The following is a 16,635-nucleotide window of genomic DNA, read 5'->3' on the forward strand; positions in this document are numbered from 1 at the left end:
TTTTAGTCATCTTGCCGATGAGGCACGGTTCGCTAGTATCAAATGATTCATAATCAAGTGATTCAAAAAGTCCACCCGCATGGAGTTTCTTCATACACTTTGCATCAATATGACCTAAATGTCAGTGCCACAAATATGTTGCACTTTCATTATCAACTTTGCATCTTTTGGCATCAATATTATAAATATGTGTATCACTACGATCGAGATTCAATAAACCATTCATATTGGGTGTACGACCATAGAAGGTTTTATTCATGTAAATAGAACAACAATTATTCTCTGACTTAAATGAATAACCGTATTGCAATAAACATGATCTAGTCATGTTCATGCTCAACACAAACACCAAATAACGTTTATTTAGGTTCAACACTAACCCCGAAGGTAGAGGGAGTGTGCGATGGTGATCGTATCAACCTTGGAATCACTTCCAACACACATCGTCACCTTGTCCTTAACTAGTCTCTGTTTATTCTGCAATTCCTGTTTCGAGTTACTAATCTTAGCAACTGAACCGGTATCAAATACCCAGGGGATGCTACGAACACTAATAAAGTACACATCAATAACTTGTATATAAAATATACCTTTGTTCACTTTGCTATCCTTATCCGCCAAATATATGGGGCAGTTCTGCTTCCAGTGACCATTCCCTTTGTAGTAGAAGCACTTAGTTTCAGGCTTAGGTCCAACTTTGGGATTCTTCACGGGAGTGGAAACTTGCTTGCCATTCTTCTTGAAGTTACTTTTCTTTCCCTTGCCCTTTTTCTTGAAACCAGTAATCTTGTTAACATCAACACTTGATGCTCTTTATTGATTTCTATCTTCGCCGATTTTAGCATCGCGAAGAGCTTGAGAATCGTTTTTGTCATCCCTTGCATATTATAGTTCATCACTAAGTTATAGTAGCTTGGTGATAGTGACTAGAGAACTCTGTCAATCACTATCTTATCTGGAAGATTAACTCCCACTTGATTCAAGTGATTCTAGTACTCAGACATTCTGAGCACATGCTCACTGGCTGAGCTATTCTCCTCCATCTTGTAGGCAAAGTACTTGTCAGAGGTCTCGTACCTCTCGACATGGGCATGAGTCTGAAATACCAATTTCAGCTCTTGGAACATCTCACATGTTTCATGGCATTCAAAACGTCTTTGGAGCCCCGATTATAAGCCATAAATCATGGCGCACTAAAATATCAAGGTATCATATCGAGCTTGCCAAACGTTCATAATGTTTGCATTAGCTCCTACAACAGGTCTGTCACCTAGTGGTGCATGAAGGACATAAGTCTTTTGTGCAGCAATGAGGATAATCCTCAGATCATAGACTTAGTCCACTTTATTGATACCATCATCTTTCAACTTAGTTTACTCTAGGGACATATCAAAATATAGGGGAGCTATATCGCGATCTATTGATCTGGAACATAGATATGCAAAATTACAAGACTAAGTTGATGATAAATTAAGTTCAATTATGCAAAACTACAAGACTAAGTTCATGATAAATTAAGTTCAATTAATCAAATTACTAAAGAACTCCCACTTAAATAGACATCCCTCAAGTCATCTAAGTGAGACGTGATACAAATCAACGAACCCATGTCGGATCATCACGTGAGATGGGGTAGTCATCAATGGTGAACATCTCTATGTTGATCATATCTACTATATGATTCACGTTCGAACTTCCGTTCTCTAGTGTTCCGAGACCATGTCTCTACATGCTAGGCTCGTCAACTTTAACCCAAGTATTCTACATGTGTAAAATTGTCTTACACGTGTTGTATGTGAACGTAGAGTCTACCACTGATACTTCTCCAATGTATCTACAATTTATGAAGTATTCATGTTGTTATATTATCATTCTAGGATGTTTTACAATCATTTTATAGCAACTTTATATCATTTTTTGGGACTAACCTATTGACCCAGTGCCCAGTCCCAGTTGTTGTTTTTTGCTTGTTTTTTACAACACAGGAAATCAATATCAAACGGAGTCCAAACACCGCGAAACTTTTCGTGGATTTTTTTATGGACCAGAAGACATCCAATGGGCCAAAGCAGCACCTAGGGCGTGCCCCTAGGGGATCACAATCCACCACGGTGCTCCTGGGGGCCCAGACGCGCCCAGGTGGGTTGTGCCCATCTCGATGGCCTCCCGTACCCCCTCTTCGCCCTATAAATCGTCAAATATTACAAAAACCCTCGGGGTAACGCTAGATCAGAAGTTCCGCCGGTGCAAGCCTCCGTAGACACGAGAAACCAATATAGACCCCGTTCCAGCACCCTGCCGGAGGGGGGAATCATCACCGGTGGCCATCTTCATCATCCCGGCGGCCACCATGATGAGGAGGGAGTAGTCCACCCTTGGGGCTGAGGGTTTGTACCAGTAGCTATGTGTTTAATCTCTCACTTTCTCGTGTTCTTGAGATGTCATGATCTTAATGTATCGTGGGCTTTGTTAATATAGTCAGACCATATGGTGTTTTCCCCTCTCTATCTTGTTGTGATGAATTGAGTTTTCCCTTTGAGATTTCGTTTTATCGGATTGAATACTTTTATGGATTTTAGAGCACTTGTTATATGTATTGCATATGAATACTTGTGGTGACAATGGGGTGTCATATTGATTCACTTGATATGTGTTTTGGCACTCAACTTGCGGATTCCCGAGGTGACATTGGGGTAATCTTTGCATAGGGGTTGATGCATGTTCTTGTCTTTGTTTCTCCAGTACAAATCTTGGGGCACTCTCTGAGGTTCTTTGTGTTGGATTGAGTATTGTGAATCTGAAATTATTTGGTGTTATTTCAGTACGAACTCTTGGATAGATCGATCGGAAAGAATAGCTTCGAGGTGGTTTCGTACCCTACAAACAATTTCTTCTTATGTTCTCCGCTAGATAGGAACTTTGGAGTGATTCTTCATCGCACTTTGAGGGATGGTTATATGATCCAATTATATTAGCATTGTTTAGAGATTGCACTAGCAAAAGTACGGACCCTAGGCCTCATTTTCAAGCATTGCAATACTGTTTGTGCTCTGTTTTATCAATTGCTACCTTGCTGTTTTTTATTGTTCCTATTACAAAAATCAACACCTATTATCCATATTACACTTGTATCACCATCTCTTCGCCGAACTAGTGCACCTATATAAATTACAATTGTATTTGGAGACTTTTTATTATTTTGTTGCAGGGTTTTTTGAGAGAGACCATCTTCATCCTACGCCTCCCAAGGATTGATAAACCTTAGGTCATCCACTTGAGGGAAAATTGCTATTGTCCTACAAAACTCTACGCTTGGAGGCCGAACACGTGTCTACAAGAATAAAGTTGCGTAGTAGGCATCAAGCTCTTTTCTGGTGCCGTTGCCGGGGAGGTGAGTGCTTGTAGGTATATCTTTAGATATTGCAATTGAATCTTTTAGTTTCTTGTTTTATCAGTAGTTTGGTTTGTAAAAAAAGTACAAAAAAATGGAATTGAGGTTGCATCATATTATTCTTTATAATGTATTTCGTGAAAATGAAGGAAAGGAAAATTGTGCTCAATTGGTAGAAGAAGAATTCAATAGAATGTTTGGTATAAATGATGAGCATGATTGCAATCTTGTTAGTATGAATTCTTTGGACATCCATGATGCTAATGATATGCAAAGCCATAAGCTTGGGGATTCTATGTTTGAAGAAGTTGATATTTTTAGTCCCCCAAGATTTGATGTGCAAATTTGTTATAATGATTGCATGCCTCCTATTTATGATGACTATAATGATGAAAGTGGATTTGGACAGGCCATGACTTTATTCAGTGATGAATCCACCATTTTGGATGAAGATTTAATTGACTATGATAACAAAGTTGCTATATATGAGGATTATGGTGATGACATGTATGCTATAAATAATAATGATAACCATGAAACTTGTCATCACGATTTTCATTTTCACTCTCATGATAATTGTTTTGTTGAGTTTGCTCCCACTACTATTGATGAGAAGAAATTTTCTTATGTGGAGAGTAAGAATTTTTTTATGATTGTGGATCGTGGAAATAATACTTTATGTGATGCTTATATTTTTGAATTCATTCATGATGCTAATGAAAATTATTATGAGAGAGGAACATATGCTTGTGGGTATTGCAATAATATCAAGTTTCCTCTCTATGTGTTGAAAATCTTGAAGTTTTGCTTGTTTTACCTTCCTATGCTAGTTCATTCTTGTTCCCATAATTTGTTTGCTCACAAAATCCCTATGCATAGGAAATGGGTTAGACTTAAATGTGCTTGTCATATGCTTCATGATGCTCTCTTTGTGTTTCAATTATTATCTTTTATGCGAGCATCATTGAAATCACCATGCTTAGCTAAAAAGGCACTAAAGAAAAGTGCTTGTTGGGATACATCCAAACATTTACCCCTACTATTTTTGTGTGTTCACATGATTAAGATACTGTAGTAATCATGTTTTATAGGTTTTGTTTCAATAAAGTGCCAAGTAAAGCCTTTGGGATAGTGTGGATGATAGTTGACTTAATTCTATGCAAAAACAGAAACTTTTGCGCTCAGTCCAGGAATTTTTAAAACTCACAAGAACATGATTTTGATCGGAATTTTTTACAGGTGATAGATATATAAATTTCGTACGTTTTCCTAATTTTTCAGAATTTTTTGAGTAGCAGAAGTATGGTTGGAGTACAGAATACTACATACTATTCTGTTTTTGATAGATTCTGTTTTCAACGCATAGTTTGATTGTTTCCTAGTCTCTATGGCTTATATTGCTCAATATAAATTGTGGAAATTATAAGGTACAGTAGGAATTGTGTGAAAACAATTATGAATCTTGTCTTTGACAGTACCAAAGTGAAATGGTTTGCTCTTTATCATACTAACCTATCTCACGAAGTTCCCTTAAGTTTTGTGTGATTGAAGTTTTCAAGTTTTGGGTGAGATATCGATATGAGGAGAATAAGGAGTGACAAGACCCTAAGCTTGGGGGTTACCAGGGCACCCGAAGGCAATATTCAAGGAATATCCAAGCAACTAAGCTTGGGGATGCCCCGGAAGGCATCCACTCTTTTGTCTCCAACATTACCGGTAACCTCACTTGGAGCTATGTTTTTATTCGTCACATGATATGTGTTTTACTTGGAGCATCAATTTATTTTGCTAGGATTTGCTTGCTGTTATATAGAATAATGTTTTACATCTTTTATTTCAATAAAAATGTCAAGTATAGCCTTGACAATGCTTATTTTACAAGTCTATATGTTGCTGTCTCAAAACAGAAAGTTTATCGCTGTTGCAAAAATTCCCTCGAAAAGTCAGAATGTGATAAAATGTTGAAACTTTTTCACAATAAGATCTGATAAATTTTCTACAGTGTGGTAAGTTTTCATATTTTTTGGAGTTAAATAAGTATTGATACTCTTGCATTCTTTACAGACTGTAATGTTTTGGCAGATTGCTGTTATGTTTGCATATGTTTCCTTGTTTAATGATTCTATTTGAGGATAGGAGTATTAAATGTGCAGAGGCATTTAGTATGCAATGTTGAATAATAATTTTAGTGATTTTCTACAGTAGAGAATGATAGGATTTTTTGCATTGGCTTATATTAACTTATCTCACAGGTTCTTGTTGAGTTTTGTGTGGATGAAGTTTTTAAGATTTAGGGAACCCGTGATATAAAAGGAATTAAGGAGACACAAAAGCTCAAGCTTGCGGATGCCCAAGGCATCCCAGACAAAATATTTCAAGAAGTCTCAAGCATCTAAGCTTGGGGATGCCCCGGTGGGCATCCCACCTTTCTTCATCAATAATTATCGGTTAGTATCGGTTGAGCCTAAGTTTTTGCTTCTTCACTTGAGTTGTGCTATTCTTGGAATGTAATTTTGTTTTGTTTTGCTTTCTGTTTTAATAAAATACTTTGATATGAAAGTCTTTAAATAAGAGAGAGTCCTCAAATAGCTACCCATTTACTTAACTACTCGTTTGATCTTCACTTATATCTTTTTGGAGTAGCTTGTCATTTACTCTTGTGCTTCACTTATATCCTATGACTAAATTGAATGAACTGAATATCATGAAGTTGAAATTATATGTTCATATCATGCCTAGTGGTAGCTTCACATTGGGTTTAGAAAGTGAAATCTTTTGAAGCTTGACAATCACAATATTGGTCTTACAAGCAATTCCTGAATGATTACTATAAGGAAGAGAAGTTTCACATGCAAATACACTATATTGGAAATCTTTTGTGATTGTGAGCCCCCATCAAAGTATTATATGTCAAAATTGTTGATGTTGGACAAGGAAGACAACTTAATGATTTATGTTTGTTCATATTCACCTAAAAGTTATATTGTCATAAATCCTTCAACATGTGGTGCTTGCCCCCCATCTTTGCTAGCCAAAAATTCCACACCAAGTAGAGATACTACTTGTGCATCCAAAAACCCTTAAACCCAAATCATAGTTTCAAGAGTCCACCATACCAATCTAAGGATTCAGTAAGATCCTTCAAGTAAGTTGTCATTGATGTCTACTACACAACCTTCTTCTTCTAGACGTTGTTGGGCCTGCAAGTGCACAGGTTTGTAGGACAGTAGCAAATTTCCCTCAAGTGGATGACCTAAGGTTTATCAATCCGTAGGAGGCATAGGATGAAGATGGTCTCTCTCAAGCAACCCTGCAACCAAATAACAAAGAGTCTCTTGTGTCCCCAACACACCCAATACAATGGTAGATTGTATAGGTGCACTAGTTCGGCGAAGAGATTAAGATACAAGTGCAAAATAGATAGTAGATAAAGGTTTTTGTAATATGAAATTATAAAAACAGCAAGGTAACAAGTGGTAAAAGTGAGCGTAAACAGTATTGCAATGATAGGAAACAAGGCCTAGGGTTCATACTTTCACTAGTGCAAGTTCTCTCAACAATAATAACATAGATAGATCATATGACAAGCCCTCAACATGCAACAAAGAGTCACTCCAAAGCCACTAATAGCGGAGAACAAACGTAGAGATTATGGTAGGGTACGAAACCACCTCAAATTTATTCTTTCGGATCTATCTATTAAAGAGTTCGTACTAGAATAACATCTTAAGACACAAATCAACCAAAACCCTAATGTCACCTAGATACTCCATTCTCACCTTAAGTATCCGTGGGCATGATTATACGATATGCATCACACAATCTTAGATTCATCCAACCAACACAAAGTACTCCAAAGAGTGCCCCAAAGTTTCTACCGGAGAGTGAAGAACGTGTGCCAACCCCTATGCATAGGTTCATGGGCGGAACCCGCAAGTTGGTCACCAAAACATACATCAAGAGGCACATGATATCCCATTGTCACCACAGATAAGCACGGCAAGACATACATCAAGTGTTCTCATAAAAGACTCAATTTGATAAGATAACTTCAAAGGGGAAACTCAATTCATCACAAGAGAGTAGAGGGGGAGAAACATCATAAGATCCAACTACAATAGCAAAGCTCGGGATACATCAAGATCGTGCCATAGAGGGAACACGAGAGAGAGAGAGATCAAACACATAGCTACTGGTACATACCCTCAGCCTCGAGGGTGAACTACTCCCTCCTCGTCATGGAGAGCGCCGGGATGATGAAGATGGCCACTAGCGAAGGATCCCCCCTCTGGCAGGGTGCCGGAAAGGGCTCCCGAGAGGTTTTTGGTGGCTACAGAGGCTTGCGGCGGCGGAACTCCCGATCTATCTTGATATTCAATGGTTTTAAGGTATGTAGGCATACTAGGCGAAAGAAGTCAGTCGGGGGGTGCTCGAGGGGTCCACGAGACAGGGGGACACCACCCTGTAAGGGGGGCGCGGCCTCCTATCTCGTGGCCTCCTCGAGGATCTTCTGACATGGACTCCAAGTCTCTAGGATCATATTCTTCTAAAAAATCACGCTGCCGAAGGTTTCATTCTGTTTGGACTCCGTTTGATATTCCTTTTCTTCGAAATACTAAAACAGGCAATAAAACAGCAATATGGGCTGGGCCTCCCGTTAATAGGTTAGTCCCAAAAGTAATATAAAAGTGTATAATAAAGCCCATAATCATTCAAAACAGATAATATAATAGCATGGAACAATAAAAAATTATAGATACGTTGGAGACGTATCTGTCATTAGTGCAATAAGGCAATAAAAATTGCTTGTAAAAAGTGTTAGATCATTTAGTGTAAGAGAGAATTGAGCGTTGTACGAACTTGTGATGGAAAATAATAAAAGCGACAAACTGCAGAATAAAGGTTGCTATCATAAGGGGCAATATAACGTGACGTTCTTTTGCACTAAGGGATTGATCATACAAACAAAAAGTGCATGGCAACCTCTGATCCCGCTGCGAAGGGCCTACCTTTTACTTTTATGTATTTACTTTCATGCAAGAGTCAAAAATTTTCTCTCTATTCCTTTCTATATTTCTCTTTTGGCAAGCATCATGTGGTGAGGAAAGATCTAGACACATATATCCAGTTGGATATGGGTAGCATGAGTTATTATTGTTGACATCGCCCTTGAGGTGAATACGTTGGGAGGCGAAATTACAAGCCCCAATCTTTCTAGGTGTCTGGTTGAAACATTTTGCTCATATGTATGCGGTGAGTGCTAGCAAACATAGAAGACTATATGATGGTTGAGTATGTGGACCTCTTACTTAGACTCTATTGAATAAGTTGAATTGCAATTGCTTGGTGAGTAAGAACACGGGTTGTTGAGTTTCAAGAGAATTCATTGTTTGAACTTTAACATGTGAATTGGTTGCTACTTTAACATGAGAAGTTTTATAAGAAAGAATTGTTGTTATGATGCTAGGAAAAGTGATTGAAATTTTCATTAATCAAACTTATGCACTTTGCTAGCATTCGCACTTCATAAATTATTTATTTTATCATTTGCCTACTCGAGGACGAGTAGGAATTAAGCTTGGGGATGTTGATTCGTCTCCAACGTATCTATAATTTATGTAGTATTCATGTTGTTATATTATCATTCATGGATGTTTTACAATCATTTTATAGCAACTTTATATCATTTTTTGGACTAACCTATTGACCCAGTGCCCAGTGTCAGTTGCTTTTTTTGCTTGTTTTTTACATCACAGGAAATCAATAACAAACGGAGTCCAAACACCGCGAAACTTTTTGTGATTTTTTATGGACCAGGAGACATTCTATGGGCTAGAGCAGCACCTGGGGGTGCCCCGAGGGGGACACAACCCACCAGGGCGCGCCTGGGGTCCCAGGCACGCCCAGGTGGGTTGTGCCCACCTCGGTGGCCTCCCATACCCCCTCTTCATCCTATAAATCATCAAATATTCCAAAAACCCTCGTGGTAACCCTAGACTAGAAGTTCCACCACCACAAGCCTCTGTAGCCACGAGAAACCAATCTAGACCCCGTTCATGCACCCTGCCGTAGGGGGGAATCATCACCGGTGGCCATCTTCATCATCCCGGCGGCCACCACGATGAGGAGGGAGTAGTCCACCCTCGGGGCTGAGGGTTTGTACCAGTAGCTATGTGTTTAATCTCTCACTCTCTCGTGTTCTTGAGATGTCACGATCTTGATGTATTGCGGGCTTTGCTAATATAGCCGGATCATATGGTGTTTTCCCCTCTCTATCTTGTTGTGGTGAATTGAGTTTTCCCTTTGAGATTTCGTTTTATAAGATTAAATACTTTTATGGATTTTAGAGGACTTGATATATGTCTTGCATATGAATACTTGTGGTGACAATGGGGTATCATATTGATTCACTTGATATGTGTTTTGGCACTCAACTCGCGGATTCCTGAGGTGAGATTGGGGTAATCTTTGCATAGGGGTTCATGCATGTTCTTGTCTTTGTTTCTCCAGTACAAATCTTGGGGCACTCTTTGAGGTTCTTTGTGTTGGATTGAGTATTGTGAATCTGAAATTATTTGGTGTTATTTTAGTACAAACTCTTGGATAGATCGATCGGAAAGAATAGCTTCAAGGTGGTTTCATACCCTACAAACAATTTCTTCTTATGTTCTCTGCTAGACAGGAACTTTGGAGTGATTCTTCATCGAGCTTTGAGGGATGGTTATATGATCCAATTATATTAGCATTGTTGAGAGATTGCACTAGCAAAAGTACGGACCCTAGGCCTCATTTTCAAGCATTGCAATATCGTTTGTGCTCCGTTTTATCAATTGCTAGATTGCTGCTTTTTATTTTTCCTATTACAAAATCAACACCTACTATCCTGTAACATCCCAAATTTTCAATTTGGAATGTTATACATTAGATCATAATTGCATATCATATTTTATTGCATTTTGGCTTGATCCAAGAAATTCTACGCAACTCAAGCACCCACGGAGAGAGTTGGGGATTTCGTTATTTTCATATTTGAGTTTTTCTCAAATTTTGAAAAGATGATCGTTTGATTTTAATTATTTTATCTTCAAATATGTCAATTAAAAAAATAAGAGAGAGGGAATAAAATTACCTTCCCAAAACAAAGAAATATTGGAGATTTAATAATAAAATCAAATAAGATTTTATTTCGGAGTTTTATCTCTATTTTATTTGAAATAGGAAAAATGTGCGTTTTTCAAAATTGCATTTAGGCCCAAATAAATGTTCATCTTGTCCGGCTTATTTTTAGAGGATGCGGAAAATTTATTTCGGGATTTTTGGAGTCCGTTTAGTATTTATTTTCTTTCTTTTTCCACACATCATAATTATTTAAAGAAAAAAAAGAAAACCGACTTCGGGTCATTCCCGAGCGGGACTCCTCGGGGCGGCCCTTATAAGCCGCCACCCCCGGCGCCCCAGCCCACCTAGCCGCCCCGCCCTGAAACCCTAACCCTAGCGCCGCCGCCGCGGCCGCCGCCGCCCCGCACCCCGCCGCCGGAGTCCGCCGCCGCGCTGCTTCGCCGGAGTTCTCGCCGGGCCCGAGGTAGCCGCCATCGGTTTTTTTATAAAACCATTCGGTTTTTTTTAACACCCTAGATCTGGTTTTTTTAGATCGGTTCGTTGGTTTTTCTCAGTTTAGTTATTTTGCGGACGTTCGCTTTAACGAACGGTTTTCATCGTTTAGCCGCAGACAGCGAATGTTCATTCGTTAGCTTGTTCGTCAGTTTTTTTTTTCTTGGATTTTCCGCGATTATTTTCGATCGCGATTTTGGATCCGATTTTCGTTTTAGTATAACTTTTCGCTCGTTTATCGGAATCAGGCGATTCAAGCGCCTAGAGTTTCGTCTCAAAACCCTCTTTCCGTTTCACCAACTCAAACAAGTTTTTGCTACTATAAAATTTGACTTAGGTCCATATTAGTAAATGAAGTTTGCTTCTTTCGCCGTTTGAGTTTCGTTGCTTCGTTTGATTTGAGCCCTTTTGCAAACCGGAGTTCTTAAGTTGAACTTTCTGGTTAGATCTCTTATTTGAGTTTTTACCTATGCATTAGATGAGTGCTTATTGTATGCTTATTTGTTTACGATAGATTACCCGGAGTGCGCAGCTTGCTACTACGAGTCTCTAGGTTTCACAGATCATCAGCAAGGCGAGTAACATTTTGATCATACCTCTTTACTACCCAGTTTTATTGCATTACATCAATCCTCAAACAATTGCATGGTTAGGATCTGATTAACATGTGTGTTTTGGGAAGTAGATGAGGTAGTGCCTATTACTTGTTTATTATCAAACCTTTGGGAGTCACTACGTTTGCTTATTTTTGCTATGCTATGCTAGTAGACGTGGATTGGGTGAGTGTATCCATGACATATGTGAGTATTGTTAATTAATGGTTCAACTTAAGGTGGCAAGTTTAACTTACATCTGGGTGGATTGACGCACCTGGGGAACCCAGTGTTGCCTGTATTTTTGGAAATCCCGGGGTACCGTGTGATTCTCCTATGGACCGCCACCTAGGCTCAAAGGGATCATGAGATTATTCATGCTAGAAACTTCCATGTGCAGCCACAAGCTACTATAGGCTCTAGCATAGTTGAGTATGTTGCGTGACCTCTTTCAGTGGTAGATTAGCATATGTAGGGGATGTAGGTTGGTACTGTCTACCCAGAGTAAAGAGTTAATGCTTCTGAAAGATTGTGTCTCGGTCATCTGTTTCTCAAACATCATGTAGTGCGAGAAAACCAATGGAGGAGATCGAGTCTTGTGGGGAAAAGTGCGCAAACCTCTGCAGTGTGTACAAACTAATCATGGTTAGCCGTGTCCCTGGTTATGGACGTTTTGAGCATCTAGTACCTGGATTATCATGTGAATCTCATCATGTGACTTAATTTAATTTTGTTGGGTTAATGATGATGCTTAATTGGGATTGAGTTGGAGGAACCTTCTCAATGTTTAACAACCACAATGATAGTTAAATAAAATCTATTCCTTTGTTGTAGGGAAAAATTGGCTTTATGCAAAACCGCAACCATAGAGCTTTCCACCAGCCATATATGCATGTAGTGATAGCATTATTCTGTTCATTACTCTCTATGTGTTACATTGCTAGCATATTCCATGTGTTGACCCGTTTTCAGGCTGCAACGTTCATGTTGCAGACTTTTCAGACGACGAGTAAGGTACCTTTGGTCATGATCTATCACCCAGTGATGCTGTTGGAGTTGATGGACTCTCTTTATCGTCCAAACCTTCCGCTATTATCGTTATTAGATGGCCTTGAGCCATATTTATTGTAATAAGTTCTCTTTTGAGACATTCAATTTAATAAGTGTGTGATTGCTACTCTGTTATAAATCCTTCAAGTACTGTGCGTGTCACCATTACCGATCCAGGGATGACACTGATGCACAGAGATCAGACTGTTTGAGGTCTGGTCGCTACAAGTTGGTATTAGAGCACACGCTAACTATAGGACATGACCACTAAGCTAAAACCCTAGATCACTACTCTCTTCTCATTTCTGACTCCTCACCTTTTCTACTCTTTAGGATGGCGGATGCAAGGAACAAGTTCACGCAACCGGATGAAGATATACCCTTTGGACACCACTTGAAGGAAGTCACTAAATACCTGAATATCAGAGTACCAAGCTTCACCGAGACCTACATCACCACTTTACCAGAAGAGGACCATTGGATGATTCAAGTTCATGTTCCCAGAAGGACGTTCATGCAAGTCACTGAGCCCATAGAGTTTTGCTTTGATGCCCCAACCTGGAGTCTAGGAAAGAGCATGGCAGCCCGCATCACCATGGGACGCATTGGAGAAGTTTACCATAAGGATCTTAAGGATACTATTTACCAAATTTGTGGGCGCCGAGATGAGCAATGGGAGATGATCAGTACCAGGAAGCATAGATCAATTGCAGCTTTCATTCAGGAGTTAAACCAGCACATTCGTCGCCAGGAGAACCAGATGTGCGCAGGCATGATAGATCTGAAAATGGCAATGACCAAGATCACGGAGCTAGAAGAAGAACTCAAGTGTACACGCGATGGATATGAGGAGGAAATGACGACACTCGTAGAGAAGAATGATGATCTGAAGAAGAAGCTAAAAGTAATCATGGGATTCCCCGCGCCAAGAGGAGATGACGATGATTGCACTTTCCCGGAGAACTACATCATCATCGACGACACCGACTCAGACCCCGAAGATAGCGATGATGACTATGTTTATGAAGCTAGAGCATACATCACGGAGTCTTCGACCGATCAATTTTTCTAGTCGACCACCATAATAGTAGTAGTATTCCCCCATGTATATAGTATAGTCCGAGCACTTCTGTATTGATAGTTAGACCGTTGTATGCCCTTGTTTGAATTGATTGAAGTGTTGTTGATTGTGTTTGTCTCATGTGCATATGGGTAGTGTTTTCCCTCTAGACCCCATTCTATTCTATTTTCTCATCTTTTCTAAATCCTCAGATGCCTCTGAGACGTGACAATGGTTTTGCTTTCCCACCGGAGCTCACTCAGTTGATCCAGCAGCAGAATGCATTAATGCAGATACTAGTTCAAAATCAGAATCAGGGGAACAACAACAACAACCCACCACCACCACCCCCTGTTGATCACTTAGCCCGTTGCTTGAGGCTGAATCCACCAGTGTTCTCCAGTAGCACTGAGCCGATAGTTGCAGATGATTGGCTCCGCAAGATTGGAAGGGAGTTGACCACTGCAGGATGCATAGATGCGGAGAAGGTGCATTTTGCCGCACATCAGCTTGATGGACCCGCAGCATGATGGTGGGAGAATTTTACAGCCACTTACCCCATCGACATTGTCACATGGGACCAGTTTCAGCAGGCTTTCCATACTGCCCATGTTTCAGCAGGAGCTATGGCCATGAAGAAGTGTGAGTTTCGCAACTTGCGCCAAGGAGGACGTACAGTTGGCCAGTATGTGGATGATTTTAGTAAGCTAGCACGTTATGCCCCAGATGACGTTGCTACGGATGCAGCTAAGGAGGAGAAGTTCCTGGAAGGACTGAATGATGAACTGAGCATGCAGTAGATGGTGGAAACCTTCAACAACTACCAGGAGTTGGTAGATCGAGCTCTCATGATTGATGGGAAGCAACAGCAGATTGACAGCCGCAAGATGAAGTATGGACAAGGGAAGTATAATTCAGGAGCTCAGCAGAAGCCTCATTTTACCCCGAACTCGGGAGGACCTTTCCAGCATACCCATGGAGGTCACAATCATAATGGAGGGAGTTCGCACAACCTTAGTGGCCCCAAGAATGGAAATGGGAATGGAGGAAGCAACGGACATAACCGTACCAACCCATCAACACCAGCCAAGAGGGATCTAAGCCACATTACCTGTTTCAAGTGCCAGAAGACTGTACATTATGCCACTGAATGTCCTGAAGCTAAGAATGGAAACGTCAATGGAAGCTCTGGGAAGAAGCCCAACCCTTTCAATAGGGGACATGTGAACCACGTTAATGTGGAGGAGGTTGAAGCCCAGCCAGATGCAGTGATAGGTAAGTTTCTGGTTAAGTCATTTACTACAAACATTCTTTTTGATACTAGTGCATCGCATTCACACATACCAAGGGGGTTTGTGGATAATTATAAACTTCCAAACCAAGCCCTTAGGTCAACCATGTTAGTAACCTCGACAAGAGCCAGAGTATATGGCTAGTCTATGGTGTGATCAGTTACCATTAAGGATTGGTAACTATGTGTTCCCCTCAGACCTAATAGTATTGGAATCGCAAGGACTGGACGTGATATTAGGCATGGATTGGTTATCGAAGTATGGAGGGAACATTGAATGTGCCATTAAGTCGATTTTGCTTACCACCCCATAAGGAAGAAGGATCAAGTATGTATCACGGCATGTGCCGAAGAGGACTCAAGTGAATTCCTTATCAGGAGTTGTACAGGAGGAAGTACCAGTGGTGAAGGATTTCCCTGACGTATTTCCAGAAGAGTTGCCAGGCATGCCACCGGATAGAGACATTGAGTTTTTGATTGAGATTTTGCCAGGCACAGGGCCAATATCTAAGAGACTGTACAAGTTGCACGCACAGGATTTGGAGGAAATTAAGAAGCAGATTAAGGAGTTACTGGATAAAGGCTATATTCGCCCAAGTTCGTCACCTTGGGGATCACCAGTGCTTCTAGTGGAGAAGAAGGACGGATCTTTGAGGATGGTTGTTGATTATCGAGGATTAAATGAAGTGACAATCAAGAACAAGTACTCACTGCCGATGATCAATGATTTGTTTGACCAGTTGCAAGGATCTAAGGTATTTTCCAAGATCGATCTGCGATCAGGATACCACCAGATGAAGATTCGAGAGCAGGATATACCTAAGATAGCTTTTACCACCAGGTACAGGCTGTATGAGTATACCATTATGTCATTTGGTCTGACTAACGCACCTGCCTATTTCATGAACATGATGAACAAGGTATTTATGGAGTTTCTGGATAAGTTCGTTGTGGTGTTCATTAATGATATTTTGGTCTACTCAAAGAATGAAGAGGAGCATAAAGAGCATTTGCGTTTGGTACTTGGGAAGCTCACAAAACATCAGCTATATGCCAAGTTCAGCAAGTGTGAGTTTTGGTTGAAGGAAGTTGGATTTCTCGGACATGTTATATACGGAGAAGGAATAGTAGTAGACCCCACCAAAGTTGTCACTGTGACAAATTGGGAAGCACCCACAACAGTTGGAGAGGTCCGGAGTTTTCTTAGACTCGCAGGATACTACCGGAGGTTCATTGAGAATTTTTCAAAGATTGCAAAACCCATGACGGAGTTGTTGAAGAAGGACACCAAATTCAAATGGACTGAAGAATGTGAAGCCAGTTTCTAGGAGTTGAAGAAACGTTTGGTTACATCACCGGTGTTGATTCTGCCAGATCAGTGCAAGGATTATGAAGTATATTGCGATGCTTCTCGTCGAGGACTTGGAACAGTGCTTATGCAGGAAGGAAGAGTTGTTTCATATGCCTCACGACAACTTAAGCCCCATGAGTTGAATTATGCTACACATGATTTCGAATTAGCAGCTGTAGTGCATGCATTGAAGACATGGAGACATTTTCTCATCGAAAACCATTGTGAGGTGTACACGGATCACAAGAGTTTGAAGTACATCTTCACGCAGAAGGAGATGAATCTCAG

The sequence above is a fragment of the Triticum dicoccoides genome, chromosome 3B, assembly GCF_002162155.2.
Source record: "Triticum dicoccoides isolate Atlit2015 ecotype Zavitan chromosome 3B, WEW_v2.0, whole genome shotgun sequence".
NCBI lineage: Eukaryota > Viridiplantae > Streptophyta > Magnoliopsida > Poales > Poaceae > Triticum > Triticum dicoccoides.